Source organism: Triturus cristatus, chromosome 1_1, assembly GCF_964204655.1.
Source record: "Triturus cristatus chromosome 1_1, aTriCri1.1, whole genome shotgun sequence".
Taxonomy (NCBI): domain Eukaryota; kingdom Metazoa; phylum Chordata; class Amphibia; order Caudata; family Salamandridae; genus Triturus; species Triturus cristatus.
In genome coordinates, this window is record NC_140579.1 from 792,891,226 (window position 1) to 792,915,997 (window position 24,772).

Genomic DNA, 24,772 nt, shown 5'->3' on the forward strand with positions numbered 1-24,772 from the left:
TTTCACAGCAGTGATACAATGAGTATGACTCTATTGAAGTACTTCACAGCAGTGACACAATGAGTGAGACAGCAGTGAAGTGTTTCACAGCAGTGATGCAATGAATGATACTCCAGTGAAGTGTTTCACAGCAGTGATGCAATGAGTAAGACTCCAGTGAGGTGTTTCACAGCAGTTAGACAATGAGTGAGACTCAAGTGAAGTGTTTCACAGCAGTGATACAATAAGTGAGACTAGTGAAGTGTTTCACAGCAGTGATACAATGAGTGAGACACCAGTACAGTGCTTCAGAGCAGTGACACAATAAGTGAGACTCCAGTGAAGTGTTTTACAGCAGTGATGCAATGAGTGAGACTCCTGTGAATTGTTTCACAGCAGTGATGCAATGAGTGAGACTCCTGTGAATTGTTTCACAGCAGTGATACAATGAGTAATGCTCTATTGGAGTGTTTCACAGCAGTGATGCCATGGATTGAAACACCAGGGGTGTGTTTATCAGCAGTTATAGAATGAGTGAGACTCCAGTGAAGTGTTTCACAGCAGTGATACAATGAGTAAAACTCTGTTGAAGTGTTTCACAGCAGTGATACAGTGAGTGAGACTCCAGTGAAGTGTTTCTCAGCAGTGATACAATGAGTGATGAACCAGTACAGTGCTTCAGAGCAGTGATATGATAAAATGAGTGAGACTCTAGTGAAGTGTTTCACAGCAGTGATACAACACGTAAGACGCCAGTGAGGTGTTTCCCAGCAGTGACACAATGAGTGAGACTCCACTGAAGTGTTTCACAGCAGTGATACAAAGAGTGAGACTCCAGTGAAGTGTTTCACAGCAGTGATACAATGAGTGAGACTTCCGTGAAGTGTTTCACAGCAGTGATACAATGAGTAAGACTCTATTGAAGTACTTCAAAGCAGTGACACAATGAGTGAGACTCCAGTGAAGTGTTTTATAGTAGTGATGCCATTGAGTGAGACTCTAGTGAAGTGTTTCATAGCAGTGATAAAATGAGTGGGACTCCAGTGAAGTGTTCCACAGCAGTGCTACAATGAGTGAGACTCTAGTGGAAGTGTTTTACAGCAGTGATGCCATGGAGTGAAATACCAGTGAAGTGTTTCACAACAGTGATCCAATGAGTGAGACACCAGTACAGTGCTTCAGAGTAGTGATGCAAAGAATGAGACTCTATTGAAGAGTTTTATAGTAGTGATGCCATTGAGTGAGACTCTAGTGAAGTGTTTCATAGCAGTGATACAATGAGTGAGACTCCAGTGAAGTGTTTCACAGCAGTGCTACAATGAGTGAGACTCTAGTGGAAGTGTTTTACAGCAGTGATGCCATGGAATGAAATACCAGTGAAGTTTTTCACAGCAGTGATTCAATGAGTGAGGCACCAGTACAGTGCTTCAGAGCAGTGATGCAAAGAGTGAGACTCCAGTGAAGAGTTTCACAGCAGTGATACAATGAGTGAGACTCCCGTGAAGTATTTCCCAGCAGTGATACAATAAATAAGACTCTTTTGAAGTACTTCACAGCAGTGACATGATGAGTGAGACACCAGTAAAGTGTTTCACAGCAGTGATGCAATGAGTGAGACTCCACTGAAGTGTTTCAAAGCAGTGGTGCAATGAGTGAGACTTCAGTGAATTGTTTCACAGAAGTGATACAATGAGTGAGACTCAGGTGAAGTGTTTCACAGCAGTGATACAATGAGTGAGACACCAGTACGGTGCTTCAGGGCAGTGATACAATGAGTGAGACTTAAGTGAAGTGCTTCACAGCAGTGATACAATGAGTGAGACTCACAGTGAAGTGTTTCAGAGCAGTGATACAATGATTGAGACTCTAGTGAAGTGTTTCACAACAGTGATGCCATTGAGGTAAACTCTAGTGCCGTGTTTCACAGTAGTGCTACAATGAGTGAGACTCTAGTGAAGTGTTTCACAGCAGTGATGCCATGGAGTGAAACACCAGTGGAGTGTTTATCAGCAGTGATACAATGAGTGAGACTCCAGTACAGTGCTTCAGAGCAGTGATACAATGACAGACTCCAGTGAAGTGCTTCACTGCAGTCATACAATGAGTGAGCCTAGTGAAGTGTTTCACAGCAGTGATACAATGAGTGAGACTCCAGTGAAGTTTTGTAGAGCAGTAATACAAAGAGTGAGACTCCAGTGAAGTGTTTCACAGCAGTGATCCAACGAGTGAGACTCAAGTGAAGTGTTTCACGGCAGTGATACAATGAGTGAGACTCTAGTGAAGTATTTCACAGCAGTGATACAATGAGTGAGACACCAGTACGGTGCTTCAGAGCAGTGATACAATGAGTGAGACTCTAGTGAAGTGTTTCACAGCAGTGATGCCATGGAGTGAAACACCAGTGGGGAGTTTATCAGCAATGATAGAATGAGTGAGACTCCAGTGAAGTGTTTCACAGCAGTGATACAGTGAGTGAGAGTACAGTGAAGTGTTTCACAGCAGTGATACAGTGAGTGAGAGTACAGTGAAGTGTTTCAGAACAGTGATGAAATGAGTGAGACTCCAGTGAATTATTTCAGAGCAGTGATGCAATGAGTGAGACTCCAGTGAAATGCTTCAGAGCAGTGGTGCCATGGAGTGAAACACCAGTGAAGAGTTTCACAGCTGTGATACAATGAGTGAGACACCAGTACAAAGCTTCAGAGCAGTGATATGATACGAGTGAGACTTTAGTGAAGTGTTTCACAGCAGTGATACAACGAGTGAGACTCCAGTGAAGTGTTTCACAACAGTGATACAATGATTGAGACTCTGGTGAAGTGTTTCACAGCAGTGATGCCATGAGCGAGACTCTAGTGAAGTGTTTCACAGCAGTGATGCCATGGAGTGAAACACCAGTGAAGTGTTTCACAGTAGAGATACAATGGGTGAGACTCAAGTGAAGTGTTTCACAGCAGTTATGCACCAAGTGAGACTCCAATGAACCAATGAAGTGTTTCACAGCAGTGACACAATGAGTTAGACTCCAGTGAAGTGTTTCACAGCAGTGATGCCATGGAGTGAAACACCAGGGGAGTGTTTATCAGCAGTGATAGAATGAGTGAGAGTCCAGTGAAGTGTTTCACAGCAGTGATAGAATGAGTGAGACTCCAGTGAATTGTTTCACAGCAGTGATGCCATGGAGTGAAATACCAGTGACGTGTTTCACAGCAGTGATCCAATGAGTGAGACACCAGTACACTGCTTCAGAGCAGTGATGCAAAGAGTGAGACTCCAGTGAAGTGTTTCACAGAAGTGATGCAATGAGTGAGACTACAGTGAAGTGTTTCAGAGCAGTGATGCAATGAGTGAGACTACAGTGAAGTGTTTCAGAGCAGTGACACAAAGAGTGAGACTCTAGTGGAAGTGTTTTACAGCAGTGATGCCATGGAGTGAAATACCAGTGAAGTTTTTCACAGCAGTGATCCAATGAGTGAGGCACCAGTACAGTGCTTCAGAGCAGTGATGCAAAGAGTGAGACTCCAGTGAAGAGTTTCACAGCAGTGATATAATGAGTGAGACTCCCGTGAAGTGTTTCCCAGCAGTGATACAATAAGTAAGACTCTATTGAAGTACTTCACAGCAGTGACACGATGAGTGAGACACCAGTGAAGTGTTTCACAGCAGTGATGCAATGAGTGAGACTCCACTGAAGTGTTTCACAGCAGTGATGCAATGAGTGAGACTCCAGTGAATTGTTTCGCAGAAGTGATACAATGAGTGAGACTCAGGTGAAGTGTTTCACAGCAGTGATACAATGAGTGGGACACCAGTACGGTGCTTCAGGGCAGTGGCACAATGAGTGAGACTCCAGTGAAGTGTTTCACAGCAGTGACACAAAGAGTAAGACTTCAGTGAAGAGTTTCACAGCAGTGATACAATGAGTGAGACTCCCATTAAGTGTTTCACAGCAGTGATGGAATGAGTGAGACTCCTGTGAAGTGTTTCACTGCAGTGATTCAATGAGTGAGACTCCAGTGAAGTGTTTCACAGCAGTGATACAATGAGTGAGACACGAGTACGGTGCTTCAGGGCAGTGATATAATGAGTGAGACTCCAGTGAAGTGCTTCAGTGCAGTAATACAAAGAGTGAGACTCCAGTGAAGTGTTTCACAGCAGTGATACAATGAGTGAGACTCACAGTGAAGTGTTTCAGAGCAGTGATACAATGAGTGAGACTTTAGTGAAGTGTTTCACAGCAGTGATGCCATGGAGTGAAACACCAGTGGAGTGTTTATCAGCAGTGATACAATGAGTGAGACTCCAGTACAGTGCTTCAGAGCAGTGATACAATGACAGACTCCAGTGAAGTGTTTCACTGCAGTTATACAATGAGTTTACCTAGTGAAGTGTTTCACAGCAGTGATACAATGAGTGAGACTCCAGTGAAGTGTTGTAGAGCAGTAATACAAAGAGTGAGACTCCAGTGAAGTGTTTCACAGCAGTGATACAATGAGTGAGACACCAGTATGGTGCTTCAGAGCAGTGATGCAATGAGTGAGACTCTAGTGAAGTGTTTCACAGCAGTGATGCCATGGAGTGAAACACCAGTGGGGAGTCTATCAGCAGTGATAGAACGAGTGAGACTCCAGTGAAGTGTTTCACAGCAGTGATAAAATTAGTAAAAGTCTCTTGAAGTGTTTCACAGCAGTGATACAGTGAGTGAGAGTCCAGTGAAGTGTTTCAGAACAGTGATGAAATGAGTTAGACTCCAGTGAATTGTTTCAGAGCAGTGATGCAATGAGTGAGACTCCAGTGAAGTGCTTCAGAGCAGTGGTGCCATGGAGTGAAACACCAGTGAAGAGTTTCACAGCTGTGATACAATGAATGAGACACCAGTACAAAGCTTCAGAGCAGTGATATGATACGAGTGAGACTTTAGTGAAGTGTTTCACAGCAGTGATACAACGAGTGAGACTCCAGTGAAGTGTTTCACAGCAGTGCTACAATGAGTGAGACTCCAGTGAAGTGTTTCACAACAGTGATACAATGATTGAGACTCAATCGAAGTGTTTCACAGCAGTGATGCCTTTGAATTATACTCTACTGAAGTGTTTCACAGTAGTGCTGCAATGAGTGAGACTCTAGTGAAGTGTTTCAGAGCAGTGATGCAATGGAGTGAAATACCAGTGACGTGTTTCACAGCAGTGATCCAATGAGTGAGACACCAGTACACTGCTTCAGAGCAGTGATGCAAAGAGTGAGACTCCAGTGAAGTGTTTCACAGCAGTGATGCAATGAGTGAGACTACAGTGAAGTGTTTCACAGCAGTGATTCAATGAGTGAGACTCCAGTGAAGTGTTTCACAGCAGGGATTCAATGAGTGTGACTCAAGTGAAGTGTTTCACAGCAGTGATAAAATGAGTGAGACTCTAGTGAAGTGTTTCACAGCACTGATACAATGAGTGAGACACCAGTACGGTGCTTCAGAGCAGTGATACAATGAGTGAGACTCCAGTGAAGTGTTTCACAGCAGTGATAGAATGAGTGAGACTCCAGTGAATTGTTTCACAGCAGTGATAAAATGAGTAAAACTCTGTTGAAGTGTTTCACAGCAGTGATATAGTGATTGAGACTCCAGTGAAGTGTTTCACAGCAGTTATGCACCAAGTGAGACTCCAATGAAGTGTTTCACAGCAGTGACACAATGAGTGAGACTCCAGTGAAGTGTTTCACAGCAGTGATGCCATGGAGTGAAACACCAGGGGAGTGTTTATCAGCAGTGATAGAATGAGTGAGAGTCCAGTGAAATGTTTCACAGCAGTGATAAAATGAGTAAAACTCTGTTGAAGTGTTTCACAGAAGTGATACAGTGAGTGAGACTCTATTGGAAGTGTTTTACAGCAGTGATGCCATGGAGTGAAATACCAGTGAAGTTTTTCACAGCAGTGATCCAATGAGTGAGACACCAGTACAGTTCTTCAGAAAAGTGATGCAAAGAGTGAGACTCCAGTGAAGAGTTTCACAGCAGTGATATAATGAGTGAGACTCCCGTGAAGTGTTTCCCAGCAGTGATACAATAAGTAAGACTCTATTGAAGTACTTCACAGCAGTGACACGATGAGTGAGACACCAGTGAAGTGTTTCACAGCAGTGATGCAATGAGTGAGACTCCACTGAAGGGTTTCACAGCAGTGATGCAATGAGTGAGACTCCAGTGAATTGTTTCGCAGAAGTGATACAATGAGTGAGACTCAGGTGAAGTGTTTCACAGCAGTGATACAATGAGTGGGACACCAGTACGGTGCTTCAGGGCAGTGGCACAACGAGTGAGACTTCAGTGAAGTGTTTCACAGCAGTGACACAAAGAGTAAGACTTCAGTGAAGAGTTTCACAGCAGTGATACAATGAGTGAGACTCCCATTCAGTGTTTCACAGCAGTGATGGAATGAGTGAGACTCCTGTGAAGTGTTTCACAGCAGTGATTCAATGAGTGAGACTCCAGTGAAGTGTTTCACAGCAGGGATTCAATGAGTGAGACTCAAGTGAAGTGTTTCACAGCAGTGATATAGTGATTGAGACTCCAGTGAAGTGTTTCACAGCACTGATACAATGAGTGAGACACCAGTACGGTGCTTCAGAGCAGTGATACAATGAGTGAGACTCCAGTGAAGTGTTTCACAGCAGTGATAGAATGAGTGAGACTCCAGTGAATTGTTTCACAGCAGTGATAAAATGAGTAAAACTCTGTTGAAGTGTTTCACAGCAGTGACACAATGAGTGAGACTCCAGTGAAGTGTTTCACAGCAGTGATGCCATGGAGTGAAACACCAGGGGAGTGTTTATCAGCAGTGATAGAATGAGTGAGAGTCCAGTGAAATGTTTCACAGCAGTGATAAAATGAGTAAAACTCTGTTGAAGTGTTTCACAGAAGTGATACAGTGAGTGAGACTCTATTGGAAGTGTTTTACAGCAGTGATGCCATGGAGTGAAATACCAGTGAAGTTTTTCACAGCAGTGATCCAATGAGTGAGGCACCAGTACAGTGCTTCAGAGCAGTGATGCAAAGAGTGAGACTCCAGTGAAGAGTTTCACAGCAGTGATATAATGAGTGAGACTCCCGTGAAGTGTTTCCCAGCAGTGATACAATAAGTAAGACTCTATTGAAGTACTTCACAGCAGTGACACGATGAGTGAGACACCAGTGAAGTGTTTCACAGCAGTGATGCAATGAGTGAGACTCCACTGAAGTGTTTCACAGCAGTGATGCAATGAGTGAGACTCCAGTGAATTGTTTCGCAGAAGTGATACAATGAGTGAGACTCAGGTGAAGTGTTTCACAGCAGTGATACAATGAGTGGGACACCAGTACGGTGCTTCAGGGCAGTGGCACAACGAGTGAGACTTCAGTGAAGTGTTTCACAGCAGTGACACAAAGAGTAAGACTTCAGTGAAGAGTTTCACAGCAGTGATACAATGAGTGAGACTCCCATTCAGTGTTTCACAGCAGTGATGGAATGAGTGAGACTCCTGTGAAGTGTTTCACAGCAGTGATTCAATGAGTGAGACTCCAGTGAAGTGTTTCACAGCAGGGATTCAATGAGTGAGACTCAAGTGAAGTGTTTCACAGCAGTGATACAATGAGTGAGACTCTAGTGAAGTGTTTCACAGCACTGATACAATGAGTGAGACACCAGTACGGTGCTTCAGAGCAGTGATACAATGAGTGAGACTTCAGTGAAGTGTTTCACAGCAGTGATAGAATGAGTGAGACTCCAGTGAATTGTTTCACAGCAGTGATAAAATGAGTAAAACTCTGTTGAAGTGTTTCACAGCAGTGATATAGTGATTGAGACTCCAGTGAAGTGTTTCACAGCAGTTATGCACCAAGTGAGACTCCAATGAAGTGTTTCACAGCAGTGACACAATGAGTGAGACTCCAGTGAAGTGTTTCACAGCAGTGATGCCATGGAGTGAAACACCAGGGGAGTGTTTATCAGCAGTGATAGAATGAGTGAGAGTCCAGTGAAATGTTTCACAGCAGTGATAAAATGAGTAAAACTCTGTTGAAGTGTTTCACAGCAGTGATACAGTGAGTGAGACTCCAGTGAAGTGTTTCATAGCAGTGATACAATGAGTGAGACTCCAGTGAAGTGTTTCACCGCAGTGCTACAATGAGTGAGACTCTAGTGGAAGTGTTTTACAGCAGTGATGCCATGGAGTGAAATACCAGTGAAGTTTTTCACAGCAGTGATCCAATGAGTGAGGCACCAGTACAGTGCTTCAGAGCAGTGATGCAAAGAGTGAGACTCCAGTGAAGAGTTTCACAGCAGTGATAAAATGAGTGAGACTCCCGTGAAGTGTTTCCTAGCAGTGATACAATAAGTAAGACTCTATTGAAGTACTTCACAGCAGTGACACGATGAGTGAGACACCAGTGAAGTGTTTCACAGCAATGATACAATGAGTGGGACTCCAGTGAAGTGTTTCACAGCAGTGCTACAATGAGTGAGACTCTAGCGGAAGTGTTTTACAGCAGTGATGCCATGGAGTGAAATACCAGTGAAGTTTTTCACAGCAGTGATCCAATGAGTGAGGCACCAGTACAGTGCTTCAGAGCAGTGATGCAAAGAGTGAGACTCCAGTGAAGAGTTTCACAGCAGTGATACAATGAGTGAGACTCCCGTGAAGTGTTTCCCAGCAGTGATACAATAAGTAAGACTCTATTGAAGTACTTCACAGCAGTGACACGATGAGTGAGACACCAGTGAAGTGTTTCACAGCAGTGATGCAATGAGTGAGACTCCACTGAAGTGTTTCACAGCAGTGATGCAATGAGTGAGACTCCAGTGAATTGTTTCACAGAAGTGATACAATTAGTGAGACTCAGGTGAAGTGTTTCACAGCAGTGATACAATGAGTGGGACACCAGTACGGTGCTTCAGGGCAGTGATACATTGAGTGAGACTCCAGTGAAGTGCTTCACAGCAGTGATACAATTAGTGAGACTCACAGTGAAGTGTTTCAGAGCAGTGATACAATGATTGAGACTCTAGTGAAGTGTTTCACAACAGTGATGCCATTGAGGTAAACTCTAGTGCCGTGTTTCACAGTAGTGCTACAATGAGTGAGACTTTAGTGAAGTGTTTCACAGCAGTGATGCCATGGAGTGAAACACCAGTGGAGTGTTTATCAGCAGTGATACAATGAGTGAGACTCCAGTACAGTGCTTCAGAGCAGTGATACAATGACAGACTCCAGTGAAGTGTTTCACTGCAGTGATACAATGAGTGAGCCTAGTGAAGTGTTTCACAGCAGTGATACAATGAGTGAGACTCCAGTGAAGTGTTGTAGAGCAGTAATACAAAGAGTGAGACTCCAGTGAAGTGTTTCACAGCAGTGATACAATGAGTGAGACACCAGTACGGTGCTTCAGAGCAGTGAAACAATGAGTGAGACTCTAGTGAAGTGTTTCACAGCAGTGATGCCATGGAGTGAAACACCAGTGGGGAGTCTATCAGCAGTGATAGAATGAGTGAGACTCCAGTGAAGTGTTTCACAGCAGTGATAAAATTAGTAAAAGTCTGTTGAAGTGTTTCACAGCAGTGATACAGTGAGTGAGAGTCCAGTGAAGTGTTTCAGAACAGTGATGAAATGAGTGAGACTCCAGTGAATTGTTTCAGAGCAGTGATGCAATGAGTGAGACTCCAGTGAAGTGCTTCAGAGCAGTGGTGCCATGGAGTGAAACACCAGTGAAGAGTTTCACAGCTGTGATACAATGAGTGAGACACCAGTACAAAGCTTCAGAGCAGTGATATGATACGAGTGAGACTTTAGTGAAGTGTTTCACAGCAGTGATACAACGAGTGAGACTCCAGTGAAGTGTTTCACAACAGTGATACAATGATTGAGACTCCAGTGAAGTGTTTCACAGCAGTGATACAATGGGTGAGACTCAAGTGAAGTGTTTCACAGCAGTGCTACAATGAGTGAGACTCCAGTGAAGTGTTTCACAACAGTGATACAATGATTGAGACTCAATCGAAGTGGTTCACAGCAGTGATCCAATGAGTGAGGCACCAGTACAGTGCTTCAGAGCAGTGATGCAAAGAGTGAGACTCCAGTGAAGAGTTTCACAGCAGTGCTACAATGAGTGAGACTCTAGTGGAAGTGTTTTACAGCAGTGATGCCATGGAGTGAAATACCAGTGAAGTTTTTCACAGCAGTGATCCAATGAGTGAGGCACCAGTACAGTGCTTCAGAGAAGTGATGCAAAGAGTGAGACTCCAGTATAGAGTTTCACAGCAGTGATATAATGAGTGAGACTCCTGTGAAGTGTTTCCCAGCAGTGATACAATAAGTAAGACTCTATTGAAGTACTTCACAGCAGTGACACGATGAGTGAGACACCAGTGAAGTGTTTCACAGCAGTGATGCAATGAGTGAGACTCCACTGAAGTGTTTCACAGCAGTGATGCAATGAGTGAGACTCCAGTGAATTGTTTCGCAGAAGTGATACAATGAGTGAGACTCAGGTGAAGTGTTTCACAGCAGTGATACAATGAGTGGGACACCAGTACGGTGCTTCAGGGCAGTGACACAATGAGTGAGACTCCAGTGAAGTGTTTCACAGCAGTGACACAAAGAGTAAGACTTCAGTGAAGAGTTTCACAGCAGTGATACAATGAGTGAGACTCCCATTAAGTGTTTCACAGCAGTGATGGAATGAGTGAGACTCCTGTGAAGTGTTTCACAGCAGTGATTCAATGAGTGAGACTCCAGTGAAGTGTTTCACAGCAGGGATTCAATGAGTGAGACTCAAGTGAAGTGTTTCACAGAAGTGATATAATGAGTGAGACTCTAGTGAAGTGTTTCACAGCACTGATACAATGAGTGAGACACCAGTACGGTGCTTCAGAGCAGTGATACAATGAGTGAGAGTACAGTGAAGTGTTTCAGAACAGTGATGAAATGAGTGAGACTCCAGTGAATTATTTCAGAGCAGTGATGCAATGAGTGAGACTCCAGTGAAATGCTTCAGAGCAGTGGTGCCATGGAGTGAAACACCAGTGAAGAGTTTCACAGCTGTGATACAATGAGTGAGACACCAGTACAAAGCTTCAGAGCAGTGATATGATACGAGTGAGACTTTAGTGAAGTGTTTCACAGCAGTGATACAACGAGTGAGACTCCAGTGAAGTGTTTCACAACAGTGATACAATGATTGAGACTCTGGTGAAGTGTTTCACAGCAGTGATGCCATGAGCGAGACTCTAGTGAAGTGTTTCACAGCAGTGATGCCATGGAGTGAAACACCAGTGAAGTGTTTCACAGTAGAGATACAATGGGTGAGACTCAAGTGAAGTGTTTCACAGCAGTTATGCACCAAGTGAGACTCCAATGAACCAATGAAGTGTTTCACAGCAGTGACACAATGAGTTAGACTCCAGTGAAGTGTTTCACAGCAGTGATGCCATGGAGTGAAACACCAGGGGAGTGTTTATCAGCAGTGATAGAATGAGTGAGAGTCCAGTGAAGTGTTTCACAGCAGTGATAGAATGAGTGAGACTCCAGTGAATTGTTTCACAGCAGTGATGCCATGGAGTGAAATACCAGTGACGTGTTTCACAGCAGTGATCCAATGAGTGAGACACCAGTACACTGCTTCAGAGCAGTGATGCAAAGAGTGAGACTCCAGTGAAGTGTTTCACAGAAGTGATGCAATGAGTGAGACTACAGTGAAGTGTTTCAGAGCAGTGATGCAATGAGTGAGACTACAGTGAAGTGTTTCAGAGCAGTGACACAAAGAGTGAGACTCTAGTGGAAGTGTTTTACAGCAGTGATGCCATGGAGTGAAATACCAGTGAAGTTTTTCACAGCAGTGATCCAATGAGTGAGGCACCAGTACAGTGCTTCAGAGCAGTGATGCAAAGAGTGAGACTCCAGTGAAGAGTTTCACAGCAGTGATATAATGAGTGAGACTCCCGTGAAGTGTTTCCCAGCAGTGATACAATAAGTAAGACTCTATTGAAGTACTTCACAGCAGTGACACGATGAGTGAGACACCAGTGAAGTGTTTCACAGCAGTGATGCAATGAGTGAGACTCCACTGAAGTGTTTCACAGCAGTGATGCAATGAGTGAGACTCCAGTGAATTGTTTCGCAGAAGTGATACAATGAGTGAGACTCAGGTGAAGTGTTTCACAGCAGTGATACAATGAGTGGGACACCAGTACGGTGCTTCAGGGCAGTGGCACAATGAGTGAGACTCCAGTGAAGTGTTTCACAGCAGTGACACAAAGAGTAAGACTTCAGTGAAGAGTTTCACAGCAGTGATACAATGAGTGAGACTCCCATTAAGTGTTTCACAGCAGTGATGGAATGAGTGAGACTCCTGTGAAGTGTTTCACTGCAGTGATTCAATGAGTGAGACTCCAGTGAAGTGTTTCACAGCAGTGATACAATGAGTGAGACACGAGTACGGTGCTTCAGGGCAGTGATATAATGAGTGAGACTCCAGTGAAGTGCTTCAGTGCAGTAATACAAAGAGTGAGACTCCAGTGAAGTGTTTCACAGCAGTGATACAATGAGTGAGACTCACAGTGAAGTGTTTCAGAGCAGTGATACAATGAGTGAGACTTTAGTGAAGTGTTTCACAGCAGTGATGCCATGGAGTGAAACACCAGTGGAGTGTTTATCAGCAGTGATACAATGAGTGAGACTCCAGTACAGTGCTTCAGAGCAGTGATACAATGACAGACTCCAGTGAAGTGTTTCACTGCAGTTATACAATGAGTTTACCTAGTGAAGTGTTTCACAGCAGTGATACAATGAGTGAGACTCCAGTGAAGTGTTGTAGAGCAGTAATACAAAGAGTGAGACTCCAGTGAAGTGTTTCACAGCAGTGATACAATGAGTGAGACACCAGTATGGTGCTTCAGAGCAGTGATGCAATGAGTGAGACTCTAGTGAAGTGTTTCACAGCAGTGATGCCATGGAGTGAAACACCAGTGGGGAGTCTATCAGCAGTGATAGAACGAGTGAGACTCCAGTGAAGTGTTTCACAGCAGTGATAAAATTAGTAAAAGTCTCTTGAAGTGTTTCACAGCAGTGATACAGTGAGTGAGAGTCCAGTGAAGTGTTTCAGAACAGTGATGAAATGAGTTAGACTCCAGTGAATTGTTTCAGAGCAGTGATGCAATGAGTGAGACTCCAGTGAAGTGCTTCAGAGCAGTGGTGCCATGGAGTGAAACACCAGTGAAGAGTTTCACAGCTGTGATACAATGAATGAGACACCAGTACAAAGCTTCAGAGCAGTGATATGATACGAGTGAGACTTTAGTGAAGTGTTTCACAGCAGTGATACAACGAGTGAGACTCCAGTGAAGTGTTTCACAGCAGTGCTACAATGAGTGAGACTCCAGTGAAGTGTTTCACAACAGTGATACAATGATTGAGACTCAATCGAAGTGTTTCACAGCAGTGATGCCTTTGAATTATACTCTACTGAAGTGTTTCACAGTAGTGCTGCAATGAGTGAGACTCTAGTGAAGTGTTTCAGAGCAGTGATGCAATGGAGTGAAATACCAGTGACGTGTTTCACAGCAGTGATCCAATGAGTGAGACACCAGTACACTGCTTCAGAGCAGTGATGCAAAGAGTGAGACTCCAGTAAAGTGTTTCACAGCAGTGATGCAATGAGTGAGACTACAGTGAAGTGTTTCACAGCAGTGATTCAATGAGTGAGACTCCAGTGAAGTGTTTCACAGCAGGGATTCAATGAGTGTGACTCAAGTGAAGTGTTTCACAGCAGTGATAAAATGAGTGAGACTCTAGTGAAGTGTTTCACAGCACTGATACAATGAGTGAGACACCAGTACGGTGCTTCAGAGCAGTGATACAATGAGTGAGACTCCAGTGAAGTGTTTCACAGCAGTGATAGAATGAGTGAGACTCCAGTGAATTGTTTCACAGCAGTGATAAAATGAGTAAAACTCTGTTGAAGTGTTTCACAGCAGTGATATAGTGATTGAGACTCCAGTGAAGTGTTTCACAGCAGTTATGCACCAAGTGAGACTCCAATGAAGTGTTTCACAGCAGTGACACAATGAGTGAGACTCCAGTGAAGTGTTTCACAGCAGTGATGCCATGGAGTGAAACACCAGGGGAGTGTTTATCAGCAGTGATAGAATGAGTGAGAGTCCAGTGAAATGTTTCACAGCAGTGATAAAATGAGTAAAACTCTGTTGAAGTGTTTCACAGAAGTGATACAGTGAGTGAGACTCTATTGGAAGTGTTTTACAGCAGTGATGCCATGGAGTGAAATACCAGTGAAGTTTTTCACAGCAGTGATCCAATGAGTGAGACACCAGTACAGTTCTTCAGAAAAGTGATGCAAAGAGTGAGACTCCAGTGAAGAGTTTCACAGCAGTGATATAATGAGTGAGACTCCCGTGAAGTGTTTCCCAGCAGTGATACAATAAGTAAGACTCTATTGAAGTACTTCACAGCAGTGACACGATGAGTGAGACACCAGTGAAGTGTTTCACAGCAGTGATGCAATGAGTGAGACTCCACTGAAGGGTTTCACAGCAGTGATGCAATGAGTGAGACTCCAGTGAATTGTTTCGCAGAAGTGATACAATGAGTGAGACTCAGGTGAAGTGTTTCACAGCAGTGATACAATGAGTGGGACACCAGTACGGTGCTTCAGGGCAGTGGCACAACGAGTGAGACTTCAGTGAAGTGTTTCACAGCAGTGACACAAAGAGTAAGACTTCAGTGAAGAGTTTCACAGCAGTGATACAATGAGTGAGACTCCCATTCAGTGTTTCACAGCAGTGATGGAATGAGTGAGACTCCTGTGAAGTGTTTCACAGCAGTGATTCAATGAGTGAGACTCCAGTGAAGTGTTTCACAGCAGGGATTCAATGAGTGAGACTCAAGTGAAGTGTTTCACAGCAGTGATATAGTGATTGAGACTCCAGTGAAGTGTTTCACAGCACTGATACAATGAGTGAGACACCAGTACGGTGCTTCAGAGCAGTGATACAATGAGTGAGACTCCAGTGAAGTGTTTCACAGCAGTGATAGAATGAGTGAGACTCCAGTGAATTGTTTCACAGCAGTGATAAAATGAGTAAAACTCTGTTGAAGTGTTTCACAGCAGTGACACAATGAGTGAGACTCCAGTGAAGTGTTTCACAGCAGTGATGCCATGGAGTGAAACACCAGGGGAGTGTTTATCAGCAGTGATAGAATGAGTGAGAGTCCAGTGAAATGTTTCACAGCAGTGATAAAATGAGTAAAACTCTGTTGAAGTGTTTCACAGAAGTGATACAGTGAGTGAGACTCTATTGGAAGTGTTTTACAGCAGTGATGCCATGGAGTGAAATACCAGTGAAGTTTTTCACAGCAGTGATCCAATGAGTGAGGCACCAGTACAGTGCTTCAGAGCAGTGATGCAAAGAGTGAGACTCCAGTGAAGAGTTTCACAGCAGTGATATAATGAGTGAGACTCCCGTGAAGTGTTTCCCAGCAGTGATACAATAAGTAAGACTCTATTGAAGTACTTCACAGCAGTGACACGATGAGTGAGACACCAGTGAAGTGTTTCACAGCAGTGATGCAATGAGTGAGACTCCACTGAAGTGTTTCACAGCAGTGATGCAATGAGTGAGACTCCAGTGAATTGTTTCGCAGAAGTGATACAATGAGTGAGACTCAGGTGAAGTGTTTCACAGCAGTGATACAATGAGTGGGACACCAGTACGGTGCTTCAGGGCAGTGGCACAACGAGTGAGACTTCAGTGAAGTGTTTCACAGCAGTGACACAAAGAGTAAGACTTCAGTGAAGAGTTTCACAGCAGTGATACAATGAGTGAGACTCCCATTCAGTGTTTCACAGCAGTGATGGAATGAGTGAGACTCCTGTGAAGTGTTTCACAGCAGTGATTCAATGAGTGAGACTCCAGTGAAGTGTTTCACAGCAGGGATTCAATGAGTGAGACTCAAGTGAAGTGTTTCACAGCAGTGATACAATGAGTGAGACTCTAGTGAAGTGTTTCACAGCACTGATACAATGAGTGAGACACCAGTACGGTGCTTCAGAGCAGTGATACAATGAGTGAGACTTCAGTGAAGTGTTTCACAGCAGTGATAGAATGAGTGAGACTCCAGTGAATTGTTTCACAGCAGTGATAAAATGAGTAAAACTCTGTTGAAGTGTTTCACAGCAGTGATATAGTGATTGAGACTCCAGTGAAGTGTTTCACAGCAGTTATGCACCAAGTGAGACTCCAATGAAGTGTTTCACAGCAGTGACACAATGAGTGAGACTCCAGTGAAGTGTTTCACAGCAGTGATGCCATGGAGTGAAACACCAGGGGAGTGTTTATCAGCAGTGATAGAATGAGTGAGAGTCCAGTGAAATGTTTCACAGCAGTGATAAAATGAGTAAAACTCTGTTGAAGTGTTTCACAGCAGTGATACAGTGAGTGAGACTCCAGTGAAGTGTTTCATAGCAGTGATACAATGAGTGAGACTCCAGTGAAGTGTTTCACCGCAGTGCTACAATGAGTGAGACTCTAGTGGAAGTGTTTTACAGCAGTGATGCCATGGAGTGAAATACCAGTGAAGTTTTTCACAGCAGTGATCCAATGAGTGAGGCACCAGTACAGTGCTTCAGAGCAGTGATGCAAAGAGTGAGACTCCAGTGAAGAGTTTCACAGCAGTGATAAAATGAGTGAGACTCCCGTGAAGTGTTTCCTAGCAGTGATACAATAAGTAAGACTCTATTGAAGTACTTCACAGCAGTGACACGATGAGTGAGACACCAGTGAAGTGTTTCACAGCAATGATACAATGAGTGGGACTCCAGTGAAGTGTTTCACAGCAGTGCTACAATGAGTGAGACTCTAGCGGAAGTGTTTTACAGCAGTGATGCCATGGAGTGAAATACCAGTGAAGTTTTTCACAGCAGTGATCCAATGAGTGAGGCACCAGTACAGTGCTTCAGAGCAGTGATGCAAAGAGTGAGACTCCAGTGAAGAGTTTCACAGCAGTGATACAATGAGTGAGACTCCCGTGAAGTGTTTCCCAGCAGTGATACAATAAGTAAGACTCTATTGAAGTACTTCACAGCAGTGACACGATGAGTGAGACACCAGTGAAGTGTTTCACAGCAGTGATGCAATGAGTGAGACTCCACTGAAGTGTTTCACAGCAGTGATGCAATGAGTGAGACTCCAGTGAATTGTTTCACAGAAGTGATACAATTAGTGAGACTCAGGTGAAGTGTTTCACAGCAGTGATACAATGAGTGGGACACCAGTACGGTGCTTCAGGGCAGTGATACATTGAGTGAGACTCCAGTGAAGTGCTTCACAGCAGTGATACAATTAGTGAGACTCACAGTGAAGTGTTTCAGAGCAGTGATACAATGATTGAGACTCTAGTGAAGTGTTTCACAACAGTGATGCCATTGAGGTAAACTCTAGTGCCGTGTTTCACAGTAGTGCTACAATGAGTGAGACTTTAGTGAAGTGTTTCACAGCAGTGATGCCATGGAGTGAAACACCAGTGGAGTGTTTATCAGCAGTGATACAATGAGTGAGACTCCAGTACAGTGCTTCAGAGCAGTGATACAATGACAGACTCCAGTGAAGTGTTTCACTGCAGTGATACAATGAGTGAGCCTAGTGAAGTGTTTCACAGCAGTGATACAATGAGTGAGACTCCAGTGAAGTGTTGTAGAGCAGTAATACAAAGAGTGAGACTCCAGTGAAGTGTTTCACAGCAGTGATACAATGAGTGAGACACCAGTACGGTGCTTCAGAGCAGTGAAACAATGAGTGAGACTCTAGTGAAGTGTTTCACAGCAGTGATGCCATGGAGTGAAACACCAGTGGGGAGTCTATCAGCAGTGATAGAATGAGTGAGACTCCAGTGAAGTGTTTCACAGCAGTGATAAAATTAGTAAAAGTCTGTTGAAGTGTTTCACAGCAGTGATACAGTGAGTGAGAGTCCAGTGAAGTGTTTCAGAACAGTGATGAAATGAGTGAGACTCCAGTGAATTGTTTCAGAGCAGTGATGCAATGAGTGAGACTCCAGTGAAGTGCTTCAGAGCAGTGGTGCCATGGAGTGAAACACCAGTGAAGAGTTTCACAGCTGTGATACAATGAGTGAGACACCAGTACAAAGCTTCAGAGCAGTGATATGATACGAGTGAGACTTTAGTGAAGTGTTTCACAGCAGTGATACAACGAGTGAGACTCCAGTGAAGTGTTTCACAACAGTGATACAATGATTGAGACTCCAGTGAAGTGTTTCACAGCAGTGATACAATGGGTGAGACTCAAGTGAAGTGTTTCACAGCAGTGCTACAATGAGTGAGACTCCAGTGAAGTGTTTCACAACAGTGATACAATGATTGAGACTCAATCGAAGTGGTTCACAGCAGTGATCCAATGAGTGAGGCACCAGTACAGTGCTTCAGAGCAGTGATGCAAAGAGTGAGACTCCAGTGAAGAGTTTCACAGCAGTGCTACAATGAGTGAGACTCTAGTGGAAGTGTTTTACAGCAGTGATGCCATGGAGTGAAATACCAGTGAAGTTTTTCACAGCAGTGATCCAATGAGTGAGGCACCAGTACAGTGCTTCAGAGAAGTGATGCAAAGAGTGAGACTCCAGTATAGAGTTTCACAGCAGTGATATAATGAGTGAGACTCCTGTGAAGTGTTTCCCAGCAGTGATACAATAAGTAAGACTCTATTGAAGTACTTCACAGCAGTGACACGATGAGTGAGACACCAGTGAAGTGTTTCACAGCAGTGATGCAATGAGTGAGACTCCACTGAAGTGTTTCACAGCAGTGATGCAATGAGTGAGACTCCAGTGAATTGTTTCGCAGAAGTGATACAATGAGTGAGACTCAGGTGAAGTGTTTCACAGCAGTGATACAATGAGTGGGACACCAGTACGGTGCTTCAGGGCAGTGACACAATGAGTGAGACTCCAGTGAAGTGTTTCACAGCAGTGACACAAAGAGTAAGACTTCAGTGAAGAGTTTCACAGCAGTGATACAATGAGTGAGACTCCCATTAAGTGTTTCACAGCAGTGATGGAATGAGTGAGACTCCTGTGAAGTGTTTCACAGCAGTGATTCAATGAGTGAGACTCCAGTGAAGTGTTTCACAGCAGGGATTCAATGAGTGAGACTCAAGTGAAGTGTTTCACAGAAGTGATATAATGAGTGAGACTCTAGTGAAGTGTTTCACAGCACTGATACAATGAGTGAGACACCAGTACGGTGCTTCAGAGCAGTGATACAATGAGTGAGACTCCAGTGAAGTGTTTCACAGCAGTGATAGAATGAGTGAGACTCCAGTGAATTGTTTCACAGCAGTGATAAAATGAGTAAAACTCTGTTGAAGTGTTTCACAGCAGTGATATAGTGATTGAGACTCCAGTGAAGTGTTTCACAGCAGTTATGCACCAAGTGAGACTCCAATGAAGTGTTTCACAGCAGTGACACAATGAGTGAGACTCCAGTGAAGTGTTTCACAGCAGTGATGCCATGGAGTGAAACACCAGGGGAGTGTTTATCAGCAGTGATAGAATGAGTGAGAGTCCAGTGAAATGTTTCACAGCAGTGATAAAATGAGTAAAACTCTGTTGAAGTGTTTCACAGCAGTGATACAGTGAGTGAGACTCCAGTGAAGTGTTTCATAGCAGTGATACAATGAGTGAGACTCCAGTGAAGTGTTTCACCGTAGTGCTACAATGAGTGAGACTCTAGTGGAAGTGTTTTACAGCAGTGATGCCATGGAGTGAAATACCAAAGAAGTTTTTCACAGCAGTGATCCAATGAGTGAGGCACCAGTACAGTGCTTCAGAGCAGTGATGCAAAGAGTGAGACTCCAGTGAAGAGTTTCACAGCAGTGATACAATGAGTGAGACTCCCGTGAAGTGTTTCCTAGCAGTGATACAATAAGTAAGACTCTATTGAAGTACTTCACAGCAGTGACACGATGAGTGAGACACCAGTGAAGTGTTTCACAGCAGTGATACAATGAGTGGGACTCCAGTGAAGTGTTTCACAGCAGTGCTACAATGAGTGAGACTCTAGCGGAAGTGTTTTACAGCAGTGATGCCATGGAGTGAAATACCAGTGAAGTGTTTCACAGCAGTGATCCAATGAGTGAGACACCAGTACAGTGCTTCAGAGCAGTGATGCAAAGAGTGAGACTCTAATGAAGAGTTTTATAGTAGTGATGCCATTGAGTGAGACTCTAGTGAAGTGTTTCATAGCAGTGATACAATGAGTGAGACTCCAGTGAAGTGTTTCACAGCAGTGCTACAATGAGTGAGACTCTAGTGGAAGTGTTTTACAGCAGTGATGCCATGGAGTGAAATACCAGTGAAGTTTTTCACAGCAGTGATCCAATGAGTGAGGCACCAGTACAGTGCTTCAGAGCAGTGATGCACACAGTGAGACTCCAGTGAAGAGTTTCACAGCAGTGATACAATGAGTGAGACTCCTGTGAAGTGTTTCCCAGCAGTGATACAATAAGTAAGACTCTATTGAAGTACTTCACAGCAGTGACACGATGAGTGAGACACCAGTTAAGTGTTTCACAGCAGTGATGCAATGGGTGAGACTCCACTGAAGTGTTTCACAGCAGTGATGCAATGAGTGAGACTCCAGTGAATTGTTTCACAGAAGTGATACAATGAGTGAGACTAAGGTGAAGTGTTTCACAGCAGTGATACAATGAGTGGGACACCAGTACGGTGCTTCAGGGCAGTGATACAATGAGTGAGACTCCAGTGAAGTGCTTCACAGCAGTGATACAATGAGTGAGACTCACAGTGAAGTGTTTCAGAGCAGTGATACAATGATTGAGACTCTAGTGAAGTGTTTCACAACAGTGATGCCATTGAGGTAAACTCTAGTGCCGTGTTTCACAGTAGTGCTACAATGAGTGAGACTTTAGTGAAGTGTTTCACAGCAGTGATGCCATGGAGTGAAACACCAGTGGAGTGTTTATCAGCAGTGATACAATGAGTGAGACTCCAGTACAGTGCTTCAGAGCAGTGATACATTGACAGACTCCTGTGAAGTGTTTCACTGCAGTGATACAATGAGTGAGCCTAGTGAACTGTTTCACAGCAGTGATACAATGAGTGAGACTCCAGTGAAGTGTTGTAGAGCAGTAATACAAAGAGTGAGACTCCAGTGAAGTGTTTCACAGCAGTGATACAATGAGTGAGACACCAGTACGGTGCTTCAGAGCAGTGATACAATGAGTGAGACTCTAGTGAAGTGTTTCACAGCAGTGATGCCATGGAGTGAAACACCAGTGGGGAGTCTATCAGCAGTGATAGAATGAGTAAGACTCCAGTGAAGTGTTTCACAGCACTGATAAAATTAGTAAAAGTCTGTTGAAGTGTTTCACAGCAGTGATACAGTGAGTGAGAGTCCAGTGAAGTGTTTCAGAACAGTGATGAAATGAGTGAGACTCCAGTGAATTGTTTCAGAGCAGTGATGCAATGAGTGAGACTCCAGTGAAGTGCTTCAGAGCAGTGGTGCCATGGAGTGAAACACCAGTGAAGAGTTTCACAGCTGTGATACAATGAGTGAGACACCAGTACAAAGCTTCAGAGCAGTGATATGATACGAGTGAGACTTTAGTGAAGTGTTTCACAGCAGTGATACAACGAGTGAGACTCCAGTGAAGTGTTTCACAACAGTGATACAATGATTGAGACTCCAGTGAAGTGTTTCACAGCAGTGATGCCATGAGCGAGACTCTAGTGAAGTGTTTCACAGCAGTGATGCCATGGAGTGAAACACCAGTGAAGTGTTTCACAGTAGTGATACAATGGGTGAGACTCAAGTGAAGTGTTTCACAGCAGTGCTACAATGAGTGAGACTCCAGTGAAGTGTTTCACAACAGTGATACAATGATTGAGACTCAATCGAAGTGTTTTACAGCAGTGATGCCATTGAATTATACTCTACTGAAGTGTTTCACAGTAGTGCTGCAATGAGTGAGACTCTAGTGAAGTGTTTCACAGCAGTGATGCCATGGAGTGAAATACCAGTGACGTGTTTCACAGCAGTGATCCAATGAGTGAGACACCAGTACACTGCTTCAGAGCAGTGATGCAAAGAGTGACACTCCAGTGAAGTGTTTCACAGCAGTGATGCAATGAGTGAGACTACAGTGAAGTGTTTCAGAGCAGTGATGCAATGAGTGAGACTCCTGTGAAGTGTTTCACAGCAGTGATTCAATGAGTGAGACTCCAGTGAAGTGTTTCACAGCAGGGATTCAATGAGTGAGACTCAAGTGAAGTGTTTCACAGCAGTGATACAATGAGTGAGACTCTAGTGAAGTGTTTCACAGCACTGATACAATGAGTGAGACACCAGTACGGTGCTTCAGAGCAGTGATGCAATGAGTGAGACTCCAGTGAAGTGTTTCACAGCAATGATAGAATGAGTGAGACTCCAGTGAATTGTTTCACAGCAGTGATAAAATGAGTAAAACTCTGTTGAAGTGTTTCACAGCAGTGATATAGTGATTGAGACTCCAGTGAAGTGTTTCACAGCAGTTATGCTCCAATGAAGTGTTTCACAGCAGTGACACAATGAGTGAGACTCCAGTGAAGTGTTTCACAGCAGTGATGCCATGGAGTGAAACACCAGGGGAGTTTTTATCAGCAGTGATAGAATGAGTGAGAGTCCAGTGAAATGTTTCACAGCAGTGATAAAATGAGTAAAACTCTGTTGAAGTGTTTCACAGCAGTGATACAGTGAGTGACACTCCAGTGAAGTGATTCATAGCAGTGATACAATGAGTGAGACTCCAGTGAAGTGTTTCACCGCAGTGCTACAATGAGTGAGACTCTAGTGGAAGTGTTTTACAGCAGTGATGCCATGGAGTGAAATACCAGTGAAGTTTTTCACAGCAGTGATCCAATGAGTGAGGCACCAGTACAGTGCTTCAGAGCAGTGATGCAAAGAGTGAGACTCCAGTGAAGAGTTTCACAGCAGTGATACAATGAGTGAGACTCCCGTGAAGTGTTTCCTAGCAGTGATACAATAAGTAAGACTCTATTGAAGTACTTCACAGCAGTGACACGATGAGTGAGACACCAGTGAAGTGTTTCACAGCAGTGATACAATGAGTGGGACTCCAGTGAAGTGTTTCACAGCAGTGCTACAATGAGTGAGACTCTAGCGGAAGTGTTTTACAGCAGTGATGCCATGGAGTGAAATACCAGTGAAGTGTTTCACAGCAGTGATCCAATGAGCGAGACACCAGTACAGTGCTTCAGAGCAGTGATGCAAAGAGTGAGACTCTAATGAAGAGTTTTATAGTAGTGATGCCATTGAGTGAGACTCTAGTGAAGTGTTTCATAGCAGTGATACAATGAGTGAGACTCCAGTGAAGTGTTTCACAGCAGTGCTACAATGAGTGAGACTCCCGTGAAGTGTTTCCCAGCAGTGATACAATAAGTAAGACTCTATTGAAGTACTTCACAGCAGTGACACGATGAGTGAGACACCAGTGAAGTGTTTCAGAACAGTGATGAAATGAGTGAGACTCCAGTGAATTGTTTCAGAGCAGTGATGCAATAAGTGAGACTCCAGTGAAGTGCTTCAGAGCAGTGGTGCCATGGAGTGAAATACCAGTGAAGTTTTTCACAGCAGTGATCCAATGAGTGAGGCACCAGTACAGTGCTTCAGAGCAGTGATGCAAAGATTGAGACTCCAGTGAAGAGTTTCACAGCAGTGATACAATGAGTGAGACTCCCGTGAAGTGTTTCCCAGCAGTGATACAATAAGTAAGACTCTATTGAAGTACTTCACAGCAGTGACACGATGAGTGAGACACCAGTGAAGTGTTTCAGAACAGTGATGAAATGAGTGAGACTCCAGTGAATTGTTTCAGAGCAGTGATGCAATGAGTGAGACTCCAGTGAAGTGCTTCAGAGCAGTGGTGCCATGGAGTGAAACACCAGTGAAGAGTTTCACAGCTGTGATACAATGAGTGAGACACCAGTACAAAGCTTCAGAGCAGTGATATGATACGAGTGAGACATTAGTGAAGTGTTTCACAGCAGTGATACAACGAGTGAGACTCCAGTGAAGTGTTTCACAACAGTGATACAATGATTGAGACTCCAGTGAAGTGTTTCACAGCAGTGATGCCATGAGCGAGACTCTAGTGAAGTGTTTCACAGCAGTGATGCCATGGAGTGAAACACCAGTGAAGTGTTTCACAGTAGTGATACAATGGGTGAGACTCAAGTGAAGTGTTTCACAGCAGTGCTACAATGAGTGAGACTCCAGTGAAGTGTTTCACAACAGTGATACAATGATTGAGACTCAATCGAAGTGTTTCACAGCAGTGATGCCATTGAATTATACTCTACTGAAGTGTTTCACAGTAGTGCTGCAATGAGTGAGACTCTAGTGAAGTGTTTCACAGCAGTGATGCCATGGAGTGAAATACCAGTGACGTGTTTCACAGCAGTGATCCAATGAGTGAGACACCAGTACACTGCTTCAGAGCAGTGATGCAAAGAGTGAAACTCCAGTGAAGTGTTTCACAGCAGTGATGCAATGAGTGAGACTACAGTAAAGTGTTTCAGAGCAGTGATGTAATGAGTGAGACTCCTGTGAAGTGTTTCACAGCAGTGATTCAATGAGTGAGACTCCAGTGAAGTGTTTCACAGCAGGGATTTAATGAGTGAGACTCAAGTGAAGTGTTTCACAGCAGTGATACAATGAGTGAGACTCTAG